The sequence below is a fragment of the Chiloscyllium plagiosum genome, chromosome 18, assembly GCF_004010195.1.
Source record: "Chiloscyllium plagiosum isolate BGI_BamShark_2017 chromosome 18, ASM401019v2, whole genome shotgun sequence".
Lineage (NCBI taxonomy): Eukaryota > Metazoa > Chordata > Chondrichthyes > Orectolobiformes > Hemiscylliidae > Chiloscyllium > Chiloscyllium plagiosum.
Window position 1 is genome coordinate 52,419,915 of NC_057727.1, and position 13,147 is coordinate 52,433,061.

General features: G+C 38.9%; 1 long non-coding RNA gene across 3 annotated transcripts in view; it reads left to right on the top strand.

Annotated features, from left to right (window-relative positions):
* Positions 1-210: 210 nt before the first annotated feature.
* LOC122559215 overlaps positions 211-13,147 on the top strand; it is a 159,800-nt gene continuing 146,863 nt past the window's right edge. For all 3 annotated transcript variants that reach the window (XR_006314366.1, XR_006314368.1, XR_006314367.1), the window contains exons 1-2: positions 211-375; positions 8,794-8,954. This is a non-coding gene — a long non-coding RNA (uncharacterized LOC122559215). The remainder of the gene's footprint in view (positions 376-8,793; positions 8,955-13,147) is intronic.

Genomic DNA, 13,147 nt, shown 5'->3' on the forward strand with positions numbered 1-13,147 from the left:
ATTTTATTGTGCTCTTGTTCTATCACTACATTGTAAAAGTTAGTGGTTAAGTGATACCATAGTCAGCATGAACCTATTTGGGCCGAAGGGCCTGTTTCCATGCCATAATTTTATTCTCTTCATTCGTTCATCACTAGGTGGCAGCATTTACTACCTACCCATAAGCACCCTGGATACAAAGGGGCACCAGCAGTGCTATTAGGAAGGGAGTCCCATGATTTTCAAACTGGAACAATGATGGCTATATAGTTCCAAGACAGAACAGTGTGTGGATTGGAGGGGAACTTACAGTGGTGGTATTCCTATGCATCTACTGTCCTTCTCTTCCAGGTGGTAAAGTCTGCAGGTTTGGAATGTACTGCTGGAAGACCTTTGGTGAGTTAATACAATGCAACTTGTAAAAGGGACATGTTACCATCTAACAATGCCTGAAAGAGATCCTGAGAGTTAGTGGAATTAGCAAATAATTTATGGATATTAATTAAGGGTTAATTGGGTGTGAGTTCTGTGGATTGTGCTGAATTGAAATAAACCTTTACTAAACTTGGACTCTTTGACGATACACACTGCTCTGACTGTGTGTCAATGATGTTGGTGATGGATGGAATACCTATCAAGAGGGTTGCTTTGCCCTGGATGATGTAAAGCTTCATGATTGTTGTCGGAGCTGCACCCCATTCAGGCAACAAAACTAAACTATCGCTTTTTTTTTCACAACAATATCTAAATTGCTGTTGTCAGGCTTAAGGACACCTACATACCCACATAACTTGGACATGCTAAGCCAAGCTTTAGGTTTATCCAAAGAATAGCATCTTAAAAACCCCAAGCACGGTGGAAATAAAACTTTTATTCTTCTTAAAGTTAACATCTACTTCAGAGTTTACATTGGATCTCACTGAATTTCACAGTATTGTGATAGAAAGCTCAACATTTTTCAGGTTGCAAATAATAGACCGCATTGTCCCCAAAGATTCTGGGATGTTGTTCAAGGTAATGGTTCTGAAAGAGGCAATGTTGAAGGTGCATTATCTGCATCCATTCAGTTGATGTCACATATAAGTTGTGGTGAAGACAGTGAGCTCCATATCACCCTTTATTAGGAGCAGATAATAATTGGTGAGTGCAACTAATTGTACCTGATCTGTAGAATAGTTGTGCTTGCGATTATCATGCAGTGAGCCACCTTGCTAACTAAGAACAATGCCTTTTCTAAAGTCTCTATGTTAGTGTATTTCCAACCACTGATCATTGGATAGGTCTTTGATAAAGACCAGACAAGGAAGGATTAATGGCAGCAATCAACTTCAAAAAAATCCATACACTGAACCAGAGACCATGAGGTGCCTGTAGCTATCTGTTAGCTGTGGCAATTGTGCATAGGCAAGAAAACAACATGTAGGATGCAGCTTGAAATATTTTGTGCTAATAAATAAATAAATCTGTTCTTGATCTACAGTGGTATTGGTTGGGAAGAAGCCCAGTTTTAAATTTGAAATTAGGTTTGGCTTTCTCAAGAAAACAAGGTTGAGTGATCAGTCATGAAAAAAATTTGAAAGGGCATAACTTCTGAGTACAATTGCAGTACGAGGCTGCTACTTATTACAGCTTGACCTGTTACGGTGGCTCCGTGGTTAGCAAGGCTGCCTCACAGCACCAGGGACCCAGGTTTGGTTCCCGCCTCGGGTGACTGTCTGTGTGGAGTTTGCATACTCTCCTCGTGTCAGCGTGGGTTTCCTCCCACATTCCAAAAAATGTCTAGGTCAGGTGAATTGGCTCTGCTAAATTGCCCACAGTATTAGGTGCATTAGTCAGGGGTAAATGTCGGGAAATGAGTCTTGGTGGGTCACTCTGTGGAGGGTCAGTGTGGACTTATTGGGCTGAAGGGCCTGTTTCTACACTGTAGGGAATCTAATCTAATTTAATCTAATCTTGTCCCTTTGATTGTACTTGCATTCTCATTGTTTATGAAATATCAATGGATAATGCTTAGAGGCATTTTAATTTTCCATCTGATCTGTATTGAGCTGACTTCCCTCAACTGGTATAGCTGGAAGAGTGTAGTACAATGTTTTCAGAGGTCCCTGGTTGGGAGATTGCAGGCAGACAGTCTGTGATTTTCCATGTGAGCAAAACTGGGGCCTTCAAGCCCTTGATTGCCAAATAACTGCTGATTGGGAGTGCTTGACTGAGAAAGTGTTTTTTATCTAACAAATTAATGTGTTAAGTCACATGTGTAATAAATTCCTTAAGTTGCTCACACAAACTTTCACAGACTGACACAGCTGAGGTAGTTTTCGTGTCTGGTACTGTTTCATGCTAATTGTTTTCAACTTGCTTTATTGAAACATGTAGTGCTAAATTGAAACGATACACACAAAAATTATGAAGTAAATGCTTCAGCAATAAATTGCAATTTTTAAAATAATATTTCCTTAAAAGTATGTGATCTTTGGCTGGGTGTAATCAAGCATGATGTCTCCAATTTACTTTTGTTTAATTTATACTCACCTGCATTTGTTATATTGTTCAATCAAAATTTTATCATATTACTAATTAAAGTGGAACTCTGACTGGCTAAGCCATGTTGATGCATTTCCCTACAGTTACTATTCTACCCTACTGTTTTAAAAAATTCTCAAGGTCAGGTTCGTAGGAGAGTAATTTTATCATATTACTAATTAAAGTGGAACTCTGACTGGCTAAGCCATGTTGATGCATTTCCCTACAGTTACTATTCTACCCTACCCATGGCCTGAAAGCGTATCTGAACAAATTGATTGAAAATAATTTTGAGGGCTCTTGTGGTGAAGTGATAATGTCCCTACATCAGGGACAAGCCTGGTTCAAATCACAACTGCTCCACATTTCTCCAAGTACCTCTGAGTTCGAAAGTTCAAAGTTAAAAATCACACAACACCAGGTTAAAGTCCAACAGGTTTATTTGGAAGCACTAGACAACTACCTGATGAAGGAGCAGTGCTCTGAAAGCTAGTGCTTCCAAATAAACCTGTTGGACTATAACCTGGTGTTGTGTGATTTTTAACTTTGTCCACTCCAGTCTAACACTACTCCTCTACTTCAAAAGTTCAACAATTGCATGCAAAAACCGTGCACTTTCTTGAAGGGTCTTGTGGTGAAATGGCAGTGTCCCTGCTCTGTTGTAGGAGGGCCTGAGTTCTCCTAAATATCCTAGAACTTTGCAAAACTTGTCTGAGCAAGTTGTCAATCCTTTTAGGCCAGAAGGTCTGGATTTAAGTAGCACCTAACCCAAAGATGCATCTTAATATGTCTGAACAGGTTGATTAAAATAACTGTCCTTAACAAATAGATACAGATAAAGAATTATGCACCATTGACATTTCAATCTGCTTGTTAAAATTCTAACCTCCTTGTAAAAAGCTCTCTACACACTGATACAGGTAGATACAGACAGACACAAAATAAACTGGATGAGCAAAGAGGAAGTCTGAGAAGGCAGTTCAACAGTCCCTGTCCAAAGGCTTCATTGACATGATGTTTTTGAGTTGTCAGGATATGCTTCTTCTCAATATTCATTCCCCAAGTATTTTAACTAGTTTGCAGGAGGCACAGAGCAACTGGTTCATCACTAATAATGTTTCTGACTTCAAAAACAAGAACTGAAATTGCTGGAAAAACTCAGCAGGTCCTACAACATCTGTGGAGAGAAATCAGACCTAATATTTCGGGGTCCACTGACCCTTCTTGAGAATGTCTCTGACGTATCGGTTAAAAGTCATAGCTTACAGCAACTGATGAGGGAAATAAAATCGGGTTTCATTTAGCCTTAAGGTGTTTTCTTACTGCATAGAAAAAGACAGCTTCTTCCTTTTAGGTGTCCAATGGCATCACAAGGGAACCAATCATAAATCTGTTGGTAGGCAGATGGCCTTTGTTACCACCAATCCATCACCAGTCCATTATGATCATGGTTGATTCAGTTTGCATGCACTTGACTTTAAGCTCTCATAAGATTTTCGAAGCATTCTTTAAGCCACTTGCTTGATAGAATTTACAAAATTGAATCACAATGCATTACAACTGTACGTCTGGGCATTGTACATCTTAAGACCTGGAGAAAGTTAAACTTTGACCCTTATAGCACCGCCCTTTTCCCACTTTGACCCTTCAAATGCACCACCCATCTGACTCTTACCAGTTATGAATCTGGATTATACTGTGGTGGTGAAGTGGAGAAGAGGTGAAGACAGGCAGACCTGTTTGGTCATTTTGTTAAATGTATCCATGTCAATCAGATCCTGTGTTTTGTTGTAAAGAGGTAGGTACAATTAATAGAAACGATAATCGAACTGCCATTGATACTCTCCAAACTTAGAATATTCTTAATTTACTTTGAATTGGTATGAGAAGGTTTAAAGAACAATGTACCCATCCTATCAAATCTAAATTCATTTATTTATTTCTATTATTATAAACGTCTGGGAGATTAAAATATTCTTTACGATCGCATGAACCTTATGCTAAAATTTTATGTGAATGACACAGCCTTTGATTAAAAGAGATAATTCATATCAGTAGAGATAAATGCAATTTAATAGCAATAGCCATTTACTCTTATCTGTAAATTGCTTTCATTTTTCACTTTAGTGATGGGAGTGTGTAATCAGCAACAGAATCAGCATAATCAATCTTCAGAAATAATAAAATAAAAGCTTTTAGGGACGCTAGAATAAAATGACCAGTTTGCAAAGATTGGCAGGATGTGGGTGAGCAATGGTAGAAAATAATATATTTTTAATTGTCTATCCTGACATGTAATATTTGGCCAACTGGTTGTTCACCATACTTGCCATGGAAAATGCTGCATAATGGACCATTTCATGAATAGATCACACAGTGCAACCCAATTCAAGAAGCCAGTCATGTTTCTGGCAGTGAGGAATGGACTTCTGAAAGGAGGAAGACCATTCATTTTTAGGGCAATTAGATTGAAATGTTTTGGTTTGTCCTCTCTCACTAAATTTGAAGAGGTTAAAAAGACAAAAAAAATTCACCAGAAGTGAGCTACTCACACCTGACATTATCCCAATACAAGTTTGGACAAATCAACAACATTAACAATAAATTTGTATATGTATAAAATATATATAATATATTTAATGTATCAAAACAAACCAAGGCACTTCATAAAGATGTGAACCAGACCCCCTCAAAATATATTAGAAAGATAGTCTAGATCCTATCGTTTTCTTATTTTAAAAGTAAGTGTAAGGTGCTGCATTCCAGATGCAATTTGATTGGTCAAACTACCACAGTTGAAGCAACACGCACTTTATTCATCCACCAGTTAAAATACAACAAAAGAAAAAAATAATGAAAAGAATTGGCTTAGCTGTAACTCTACTGGAAAGCTTAACAGAATAACGAATTAGTTAGCTACTAGACAGTAACTGTTCCAGTATAGTAACATCCTCTAAACACACTCCTTGCAAAAGGCAAAGGTCCCACATGTAACTCAAGGTAGGCAAGCAGGAGGCTGGAAGAACACAGTGAGCCAGGCAGCATCAGGAGGTGGAGAAGTCAATGTTTCGGTGTAACCCTTCTTCAGGATTGGGGGTGGGTGTAGGGGGAGCTGCACCCTACGGGGAATGGAGGTGGTGCAGTGGAGGGTTCTCTGGATGACAGAGGGGGAAAAAGCAAATTGTTTGAAAATAGGTGGATACCTGGGCTGCTTGGGAGTGGGGAATATGTCCTCATCTGAGCAGATGCAGCAGAGGTGGAGGAATTGGATGAAATGGGATGGAGTTCTTGCAGGATACTGGGTGGGAGGCATCTGTGTATTTTTGGTAAACGTCTGTCTGCAGACTGTGACTGGAAATGGAAATTGAGAAATCAAGAAAGGGGAGGGAGGGGTCCATGATGAACCAAGTGAATTTTAGGGTGGGGTGGAAGTTATGGGTGAAGTCATGGGTGCGGCATGCTGCTCCAATGCAGTCATCGATATAACGGAATAAGAGTTGGGCCACAGTGCCTGTGTAGGTATTGCAGAGGGACAGTTTGACATAGATAAAGAGGCAGGCATAGCCCATCCGAGTGTCCATGGACACACCCTTGGAATGGGAAGAAATGAGAGGAGTTAAAGGACAAGCTATTAAGGGTGAGGACCAGTTCATTGAGGTGGAGGAAGGTATTTGTGGAAGGGGACTGGATGAGATTATTGGAGAGGAAGAAATGGAAGGCCTGGAAGCCAGCCTTTTGGGGTGAGGACATGTATAAGGACTGCACATCCATAGTGAAGACAAAGTGCTGGGGGTCCGGAACTGGAAATTACTGAAGAGATGGAGGACATGATTGGTGTTGTGGAAGTAAGTGTGAATTGCCTGAACAAAGGGGGAGAGGATAGAGTCGAGGTAGGACAAGATGAGTTTGATGGGGCAGGAGCATGCTGAGACAATGAGTCGGCTGGGGTAGTTGGGCTTGTGGATCTTGGGAGCAGGTAGAACCGGGCAATATGGGGCTGGGGAACTATGAGATTGGAGGCAGTGGAGGGGGGATCAGCAGAGGCACTGAGGGCACAGACAGTGCAAGTGATTTTGGCCTGCTGGGTTGTGGGCAAGGGGGAGGTAGGACATGGTGTTGGTGAGTTGGCGTTAGGGATGGAGGTCCTTTCTCCAGACATGTAACTCTGGCAGGAAAAATATGAAGAAAACTCAGAGTGTAAAAAGAAGATACAGCAAAAAACCCAACCACAATTCCTGCGACTGAAATATTAAGGAGCTAAAAGTCCTAGTTCTGTGAGAACTTGACCACATCCATTCAGTCTGGTTCTACCGTTTCAACTTTAAAAAAATATCCAAAGACCTCACAAACTGTTTTTAATAGACATCTCAGAGTCTCTGTCTTAAAACCTTTCTTTAAAAAAAATACCAGGACCAAATAATATCTTAAAGCCATTGTATCATCACATCATTATGAAATCAGAAGTAACATTGAACCACATAAGGAGATATTAGGATAGGTGATCAAAAGCTTGTCCATGAATATAGGATTTTAAGGAGTGTCTTAAAGGGGGAAAGGCGATAGAGTGGTGGAGAGGTCATGGGAAAAAATTATAGAGCTTAAGATCTAGGCAGCTGAAGGCATGGACCAACACAATGGAGTGATATAACTTAGAGTAGACATGAGGAGGATCACAGAGATCCTACACATTTTCTAGGGCTTGTGGAGGTTGTGAGATAAAAAAGAAAGGAGGCCAATGATAAATTTGAAAGTAAAGACAAAAAGTTTAAAATCGCAACAGTGATGTTACCAGTAATTGGCAAAGTCACAGCAATGCTCAATTTTTATCCGACTGGCTGGATCTGGGCTAATGTGGTAAATGTTTAGTGCATTAATGTTTAGAAAAAGTGATTGTTGAATAGAGCAGCAAGGTTCCACCTTCCTTCATTTTCTTTCTCACTAATTGTCGCACAAGAAAAATGACTAATTTCATTGTTTTCTAACAACAACCTTTCCACCATTAAGCAAAATGGCATGGATTCACTGAGTTAAATATTAAAAGTCATGATGGAAAATGTGGTCACAGTGATGGGCTTTAGAATATTTTAAAAGGAGAGAGGGAAGTAAAATGTTTTAAGGAGGGAATTTGAGAATATGGGCCTAAGTTGGAAAATTGGCCATTAACAGGATAAGAAAGGGAGGAATGCTAAGTAAGATTTTGCATTAATAACATCAATGATGGGAAGCCCTACCACCATGTTATCATATGTCGTAGTGCCTGAGTATCAATTTTTGCTTTGGGAACATACTTTGCCAGCAATCCGAAACTTGTCTTAAAGGGCTGTTCCATCGTCTGTGGGGGAGGATACGTCAGAAATAAATCTCAACAAAAAACTTTTGTTTTTGATAATTATATTCATTACATCTCAATAACTATCTACAAGCTAAATTGAACCTTAGGCATAGTATCCATTGTAAAAAATGAAGTGGAGATTATATATGCTTCCATCAGAGACCACACTGTTGCCTGAACTGTCTGATACTCAACCCAATATATCAGAATGGTGAACCTTCAGATTAACTCTTTCATATTCATTACCTAATAGAGTATTTCCTCCCACCCATGCTTTCTTTCCCTTATTTAACCAGTTATATGATGATGTAAACACCTATAAAACATTTACTACTCTGCCTTCTCCCTCCAACTCTCTGAATCCACAAATTTAAATTAATTGCTCCTTTGTTTGAGACAAGAAAAACATCCAATTTGGACCTTCAGGCCATTGCTTTAAGAATTGTTGACTTTTCCGTGGACTATTTGTTTATCTTTCTTATAGCCTAAGCCCAAGATCGACTCGCCCTCCATACTGTTATCATTTTCAGACATTGTGTGTGGCTACAGAATAGGGTTTGCAGATTTCTACTGCATTAATGTGATGAGTAGAATCGAATATAGTGCATCATCTGTGTGAAGCAGCCTGCTGTGCTGTCAGTTCTAACTTGATTAGAAGTGCACTAATGATCTTAGTTGTAACATACTGCTGTTCTCCTACCAAGTCTAGATGATAACATCTTAGTGAGTTGTACTTGAGGCATTTCTCAATATTAACTCTTTCAGATCCTAACACCCATTTTTTTATAATTATTTTATGAATTATCCAAACACAAATGAATCATTGAGTCTGGGAGGGTTGTGGTCTACTTGGCTGTACTGGCTAAATAGGCCAGTTAATGAAAAGGAGCTTTTTGTACATGTCTAGACAACATATGAAACTTCCTCAGCTCACAAGAAATCCTGTCTTTCAAAAATAGGGAGAATAATGTGAAGATTTAACAAGAGGAAGTACTGCATCCACTGCTCCAACAGACCAATGAACAGAGCTGTTACTATGTGATCAGTCTCTGCCTCAGAATACATAATTGAACATAAATCATCATGAAGCCGATAATTTCAAGACTTGGAGCAACGGGTGGTAAGATTTCTAATTACAATTCCAGTACAAGCACATTGTACAAATTTCTGGACGACTTTGAGCTTCATGTTGTTCACTTAATACTAGCAAAGTGTTTGAGAAAATGTCTCTTGAATGACAAGATAGCATTTTAAGGGTATGAAAAGGATTCTGTTATTTTTCAGTACTAATTTTACAAATGCACTTGCGCATAATTTCCTTTTTTACAGTCCTTTCATCTGTAAAACATCTAATTAATCCAACAAGGCACTATCTATTGACTGAAATGTTTATTGATACATAGCCATTCTTAGTAACAGATGATAAGGAAAAGAGACATAGTTCACAAAGGACTACCGGCATCTCTCTTCATTAGAAAGAGATAATTAGCTACGTGTTGCTTGAATGTAACCATTCCACACCCATGGAGTAACGTGAAGAGGCAGATCTCTATGAACTATGGCAGCTAGACCAGGGCTCCATACAAAATGACAGCCAGAACAGTGCTGTTGACTATATTCTGCCATGATGTGCATGTGCTGATGTTGGACTGGGGTGGACATGATTAGAAGTCACCTAACAAAGGGGAAGCACTCTGAAAGCTTGTGATTTCAAATAAAGCTTGGACTATGACTTGGTGTCGTGTGACTTTTGACTATATTCTGCAGTGCACTCACATCATCTAGCCAACTAAGCTAACTGCTCTCTCAGCCATTGCCTTTTCGTGATGATAAATTTGCCAAAAATAAACTCAACAATACAAAATATATTTTATACTGATAATTTAATCAAAGATCCAAATAATGACTAAAGATATTATGGTCACATGTTCTTCACATGACCAGTTAAGACCTTACAATATATAAAAGGAGCTTGAAAGGTGTCACGCAAAAGGAAATACTGTTAAAAATGTATCACTTGAAGCTGTGGCAGTTTCACTAATGCCTTTTCTTATAAATGCCATGTGGAGTTTTCAAAGGCTGGTTTTGGAGTATGTCTGACAGTATGCTCCTAACAGACAGACTTGTTTTAAATCAAGGAAACCTAATCTTCATACCATTCGGAATTGTATTTAAAATTCATCAGTGAGGTAAAACATAGCCTCATCAAAGTGTCTGGTGTAGCTTGTTTAACATACTTCGGTCACATAACTTGGTTGTCATGCTGTGCTAGCAAAGAAACAGAGCCCAATGAAGATATATGATACCCTTTCTTGAACAAGCTTTCATTTGTTAAAGGGGTCCATTCAACTATATAGTGTTTTACATTTTGTATGGATCTGTAAATAAGGTGTCCTATTTCTGCAGTTCATCTGTCACCTTTTTCAATGAATTTATTGTAAGCAGGTTTTCTATTGTGTAATATTTTGAACATTATTCAATATCATACCAAGTGAAAGATACATATTTTCTTATGTGTACTGGCTACCTAAGCTTTCCATATTGCAAAGTATTCCGAACATTGACTCCAGAGACATATAGAAATACTTTCTGTATTGCAGACTGTTGCTACTTGAGCAGCTGTGCATTAACCTTCACTCCACTATAATTTTACTGAATCCATTATTAGAGAATATTGCAATCACTTTTCACAATGTTGAAATTTAACCTTTGCAACTTTCAAATACAGAACTTTGTCTTTCTAGCAAGATCTTAAAGAACAAGGTATTGGAATGTGAATAATTCAGGTTTCCACATTTTTCTTAATCAATACCACAGTTTGAAGTAGTAGAGCAACTATTGTCTAGTATGACAGTTTTCAACACAGAAAATCCCAGAGTTTTTGGGTGGAATGCCATGGCACTAGTTCATATCCATCTCACTCTAAGCATTTCTGGAGTGACTGATGGGAAGAAATCCAAATCCACTGTTTACTGTTGTTTCCGGGTTGCCTGCCCTGCCAGGATGATTTCCTACCTCTGAGATCTGCCTGCTACTCAGAGGTTTACTAATCATCCATTGGTCACAGACTGCGTAACAGGGAGGGAGCCCAACCTCCTACCTACCTAAATCTGGTGTAGCTCCTTCCTGCCATTCACCTGAAGACAAACATTGTTAGGAATGAGTCCTATCAGTCACCATTATGTAGACACCATAGCCTCCATTTGGCTCCAGTTAGGAAGGGCATTTTTGATCCTTCCTGCCTGCACTTAATTGTGGAAGGAATAGTCAATGCTAGGTTCCACAATCACGAATCTTCTCTAACTCCTTATTCACTTCACTTCCAGGAGGAGCACTACATTTTACTGTTAGTGTATGTTCACACCTGGCTTGCAAAATTGCTATTCATCAATGCAACACATTATCAGAAAATAATGCACACAATAAGCTCCAGCATTATCAAATTGTTCATCTGCACAATCTAATCTCAGCAACACTCATCCAACATCCCCACCGCCTTTTGTTCTATGTCATTCCAACACTCCCCCCACTACTTCCATATGTTTTTAAGTTATGATTGCAATATTACTAAGTTTCAATGAGAAATCCCAACCTAAAGCCAATTTTCTGATCCTGTGTGGTCTCTTATTTCAGCAATACTAAAGTGCGTTACTGACAGGTCATCTACTGCTTTGTTTTCATTGCAATTGCTAAAGTAAAAGCTGTGATTGTTGAAAGTAATAACATTAAGTGTTTGCTTATCATCCACAGCAAAGTCTCCTGCTTCTGGAATGAGTGTGCATTCCAGAGATTATGAAATTAATCACAAATTCCACTCATTCTGACTCCTTAAGGCAACTTGCCACTAAGGTTGCCATAGTAACCGAAACCTGAAAATTTACCTCTCTCCATTAGAACTGTTAAAACTATGTCAGGCAAATAGCTGGTAAATGGTTGAATTTAGTTATGACAAGAAGTGGATATTTTGTACAGAATATAAAGCAATTTTAATGACATAATAAAGTTGTGACATAGTAGCATAGTGTCTGAAAGGCATTACCTAATCATAACAGCTAATCAATACAACACAAAATGCTTCTCCTGGTCTATCAGGGAGCACAGTGGTTAGCACCGCTGCCTCACAGCACCTCACAGACTGTCGCCCAAGGCTGGGATTGAACCTATGTGGAGTTCATACATTCTTCCTATTTCCTCTCTCAGTCCAAAGATGTGCAGGTTAGGTGGAGTGCCCATGCTAAATTGCACATAGTGTCCAGGGTTGTGCAGACTAGTTAGGTTAGCCATGGGAAATGCGGGGTTACAGGGGATGGTGGGTCTGGGTGGGATGGTCTTCAGAGGATCACTGTGGACTTGATGGGCCGAATAGTCTGTTTCAACACTGTAGGGATTCTATGATTCAAAAATACCTAACCAAGTTGAACAACCTTTGGTGGAATACTATGACAAAAGTCAATGGAAACTTACAGAATTGTAATTGAATTTAGATGAGTTTCTATCAAATTGCCATCATCATGTTTGATGATACTCCCCAGCTCCTTTGGTACCAACTAGCTCCTAAAAGTCACTATTATGCTGGTCAACATCACACATAAACTTTCTTTCTACTCTTTTAAACCTAAAATAATGTTAACCAGCCCCTGTTGTGGCAACACAATTGCAAACTAGCAGTTCATGCAAATGTACAAAAGATGAATGGAAATTTACGAAATCAAAATAATGCCAGTTATCATCTTTATCTTTGATGATGTACCCCATCCCCTACAATGTCCAGGAATCCATTGTTCTACTCTTTTAAACAAACAAAATTTGGTCAAATAGCCCCTAATGAGAATCAATAACATGAATGCAAATTGATGATCAATATAAACTTACATAAAATGGAAACTTACTAAATCAAAATAATGGTGTCAGAGGTGATAAGGCACCCAGTCCTTGTGATGCCTAGCAATCCTCCTTTCTACGTGGGTCTAAAGGTTGACTAATGATACACTGGAATTTCATAGTAAGAAAAGGCACTTGTTTTACGTAAGGTATATGTATTGCATGATGGCAACAGGGTAAGATTAAGATTGACTAGTTCGTCATAATTACAACTACCAGGAGCCAGATATCTCATGTCTTTCTCCATTGGATCTTCCTGCAAAGCTTATCTTTCTCCACCCAAATACTTAGTTACATCATCAAATTGGGTGGAGTTAATAAAACTTCAATATTAACTCTGTGAGAACCATTGACATAATAAATTGTCCTCTGAAGCAGCTGAGCAAACCACTCAAAAATAGACAATAAATATTGGCTTTGCTAGTGTCACCC